Source organism: Lolium rigidum, chromosome 1 (assembly GCF_022539505.1).
Source record: "Lolium rigidum isolate FL_2022 chromosome 1, APGP_CSIRO_Lrig_0.1, whole genome shotgun sequence".
NCBI classification, from domain to species: domain Eukaryota; kingdom Viridiplantae; phylum Streptophyta; class Magnoliopsida; order Poales; family Poaceae; genus Lolium; species Lolium rigidum.
Window position 1 is genome coordinate 332,594,982 of NC_061508.1, and position 4,742 is coordinate 332,599,723.

The window sequence follows — 4,742 nt, forward strand, 5'->3', positions numbered from 1 at the left end:
AGCCGATGAGGTCGGCTTCGAGGATTGCTTTGACCTCGTCATACTTCTTCTTGAGCTCCTCGGTCAGATCCTCGTACGTGACTGGGGTGCCGTCCGCCATCTCAGATGTAGATGGCGATGCGGTTGATGTCGCAGATTGTCCCACCGGGCGTGCCAGAATGTGTTGCGGTCAGAAACCCACCGGCGAGCAGCGACGGGCAACACAGTAGAGCCGGGAGGCTCCCAGGACTCGCGGCTGGCCCTGGTCCCTCCGAGCGACGGCCCGCAAAGACTCGGCACGCACGTCCGATGCTGGTGCAAGGGCGTGCCACCTGACCTATACCTGGTCAGGAAGGTGATGGATGATGCCTCGCTTAGTTTCCTACATGGCATACACGTAAACATTAAATACGAGCCTCGATCGGCTCGCAGGTTGTCCTGTGAATCGGCTCAAAGAGCCGATCCACCCATGATCCGTACGAGGTGTACGAATATATGGTGGTCCTGCTTGATCAAAATAAAGCTAAAACGACCTACTACGATCTAGGGTTTTCACCACATAATCGGAACATCCTACTCGTGATTGAGCCTGGCGGCCACGCACGGTGATCGTAAACCGACCCTAGACAAGGCCTAAAAACCAACACGAGGTTGATCCCCGGAACATCCTGTCTAGGGCTAGCAAATTACACCCTACGTGCCACTGGATCCTTCAATCCGTTTGTAAGGCCTAACTATGCAGATATTAAACTAATCCTTGGGGAACAAGGAGCAATCATAACGGATCGGATCTACTAAATAATGATCAAGCGGGGTGCCGCCCTTACACCTAAGATAGGCGTAAGGGCGGCTAGACGTTTCAGGGTTGCACGACGACAGCATATGATACGAGGAACAATGCTAACCCTAACACGTCTAAGATAACTACGTTGCTCGCCATCAAAAAGGCTTCAGTACGAGCAACGCATGAACAGCGAATAAACGTGTACTACATAGATCGCAAGATGCGATCTAGACAGCATGATGCTTACCCGGAAGAAACCCTCGAGACAAGGGAGTTGGCGATGCGCCTAGATTGGTTTGTGGTGAACGTGATTGTTGTTTATTTCATAAACCCTAGATACATATTTATAGTCCGTAGACTTTCTAACGTGGGAATAATCCCAACCGTGCACGAGCCAAACTCTAACTAACCGACACGTATCCTATCATATTTACAGATACACGGGCAAACTAGCCCAAACTTCGTGTACAAGGCCGATTCATGTATTCTTCCATGTATATTCTTCAAGTCCATCTTGATCGCGGCCCACCTCTGACTCGGTCAAATTCTGGTGATAACAGGTAGATCACCTCATATCATTTAATGTCACTACATATGATTTAAATGTCAAGTAATTCATATAAGAGAGTTTGGGACCAGGGGTCCAAACATCCCATGAATTCATGTGAGACAAGTTTAAATGAAGTATAAGACTCCACATAATTTACTTTAATAGTTTTGGACAATATCAACTAGTTAAACTAGCCATATCATCCATTAATTAAACTATGGCTTGATCATGCAAAGTGACCACACCATTTTATTGCATAAACAATTAGTGTAAGTCAAATGTGAGATATTAGAGTTGGAATTAACTTAATATCTATTTTGGTTGATTTTTAATAATTATTTGAATAGGGAAAAGTCCCTGCCTTGTTATTTTTATCACATTAATTCTACAAGGAATCTGGTCATGGGACCAGTGGCATGTTGTAGATAATTTCTCTAGCTTTCCAACGATATAAAGTTCATCAAATTTGGTTTAGCCAGTTTCAATCTATTGAATTTCAAAGTGGCAGCAGTATTGAAATTCATTTGGAAATATTTAAACTGGATTTGAATTAACAGGCCGGCGGGAAAACTAAACGGGCTGCAAGATTTTAAAACGGCCCAAACCAACCCAGTCCAGCCCAACCACGGTCCACAGACGCGCGGCGCGCTGACAGAGTGGGGTCCGCGCGTCAGTGACTCACTAAACCCGAATCGGTATGGGCGAGTGTGGTGCGTTGGATTAGATCGAGATCTAACGGCCGTGGTTCATCATCCCGCCGGCGAGAGGGGAGTTCACCGGCGGCTCAGGTAGGGGGTCGGAGGGCTTACGGTGGCTCCAGCTAGGGTTGGCAGTATGCGTGACGAAGTGGTGGACGACGGCGAAGCGGCTGGTAGCAGTGGCGGAGCTCGAGGTGGTCTGGTTCGCCGTCGATTTCTGCAGGGCTTCCGCGGCGGCGATCTTGCAATTGGCCATTCTCCAGCGTGAATCAGATGAACGGTGGGGTGGTTGAGTGGTTGTGGGAGGTGGGGAGTCTGGTGGTGTGCTTGGATCAGCAAGGGGAGCTCTCCTTTTATAGCGTTGCTTGAGTGCTGCGGGGCAGGGTGGCGGTCGACCATGGCGCGGCGCTTCCGGTGGCTGGTCGAGCTAGGCGAGGGTGTAGCGGTGTTCTACGTGTCCAGGTGAGGCGAATGGCGGCGACAGCTCGGTCGGGGAGGGCCTGGTTGTGTCGCATCGCTTCCATGTCTGCCGCGCCCGCGGCGGAGCAGGGTTTCCTTCTCCGGCGGCGGTGGGCGCGGGTCATGGTCTGGCAGGTGTCTGGCGGCGTCCAGGTGTCGTGGTGATGCTCAAGGCGTCGAGAGCGGGTCCAGGGCGAGAGCGAGGTGGCGGCGCGGCGCGTGTACTGAGCGCGTCCATGGCATGCATGTGCGACGCGAGCGGCGTCCAGGGCGTGTGCTGGGCGCGCGATCTCCGGCCATTGTCGTCATTCTCGTCGACCATGGCGGTGCTAGGGAGTGCTAGGTGATGCGGTGGCGCGCGGTGGCGAAGTGGCCAGGGCAGGGATGCAAGGGGAGAGAGGGGAGGTCGTCGGGCTCGGCGACATGGCCGGCATGGCCATGTCCTAGCTGCTCTCCTCCTCTCCTTAGCATCACTATGCACCATTTAGGGTTTGAGGGGACCAGGGGACACAATGGTGTAGGTTAGGGTAATTTAGGTGGTGTAGAATCACTATTTGCAATAGTTGCAAATAGTGCCCGATTTTGTAATTTGCAAAAATATCCAAATTTGAAATAATTCAAATGGTGAACCTTTTTGAAATGTGAGTGTTGAGATAAGTTGTATTTGACCAGAGGTTATTAGAGGTGGTGATGGAATTTTTAGAATTCAAGAATTAGCAAAAATGGCTAAGTGGAGAATGTTCCATATGTTAAAAAGTTGTGACTTTGGATGAGCATTGCTCATGATCAAAAATGATTTTGGCATGGTGATCTTGACCAAAGTTTTTCACCTTGATGTTGACTTTAAAATGGTGCAAAGAGTTAGCAAGATTTGGTTTGGGAAAATTGAATGGCAAAGGCTCAAAGTGATGATCAGACTATAATTGTCAATTTTGACCATTATCATATGTGAGCTAGCTTTGTGTTTGAATTTCATTTGAATTGAAATTCTTTGATTCCAAAAGTTGTAATAAGTGTTTAATAACATTATTCAACTAATGGTGAAGACCAAATAGGTCTAGGGTCAAAATTTATAAAAATGCCATAGGACATATGTGAGGGTTTTTAGGGTTTTTCATTTAATGGATTTTCTCCTTCTTTGATTTATTTGGTTGGTGATCTTAATATGATCACATTAGGGTTTTAGAGCATATCAAATACAAGTAATAACAATCATCATGGCATATCACTCAAATGCACAAGTCCTATGCATGGTACTATATGCAAATTAAAAAGTTTTTGTTGGTTTGAAATTTGCTTTCTGGAATTCTCTAACTTTCTTTTTATTGAAATTTGGGGTGTTACAAACCCTTCCCCCTTACAAAAGATCTCGTCCCGAGATCGAAAAGAAAGTTAGGTACTAAAGAGATCTGGGTACTCCTTCTTCATTAAGTCTTTGCGTTCCCATGTGGCTTCATCCTCGGTATGGTTGCTCCATTGGATCTTCAGAAACTTGATGCTTCAGGTGCGGGTGGTTCGGTAAGCTTCTTCCAGGATGCGAATCGGCACTTCGCGGTAGGTCAGATCCTTGTTGATATCCACCGCTCGGTGATCGATGTTCTTGAACACGTCGGTCTTCTCCGGGACTTCAAGGCACTTCCGGAGGAGTGAGATGTGAAACACGTCGTGCACAGCCGCCATCTCTTCAGGTAGCTCCAGTTGATAAGATACTTCACCTCGGCGGCTGAGGACTTTGAAAGGTCCGACATATCGGGGTGCGAGCTTTCCTTTCAGCTGGAATCTCTGCATTCCTTTCAAGGGGGATACCTTGAGATAGACGAAGTCTCCGATCTCGAAGGTCATCTCCCGACGTCTCTTGTCGGCGTAGCTCTTCTGTCTCGATTGCGCCGTCTTGAGATACTCACGGATCTTGTGGACCTTCTCTTCGGCTTCACGAAGAACATCTGGGCCAAAAACTTGGCTTTCTCCGACTTCCGACCAGTTCAGGGGGGTACGGCACTTCCTTCCGTACAAGGCTTCAAAGGGGGCCATCTGTAGGCTGGCTTGATAGCTATTGTTGTAAGAGAATTCTGTGTAAGGTAGGCAGTCTTCCCACTTGGATCCGTATTCCAGTATGCATGCTCTAAGCATGTCCTCCAGTATCTGGTTTACTCTCTCAGTCTGTCCGTCGGTCTGAGGGTGATAGGCGGTGCTGAAATTTAGGCGAGTGCCTAGTCCTTCATTGCGGTGACCCAACATACCACTGCATGTTGTAGTATACAAGTCGTTGATA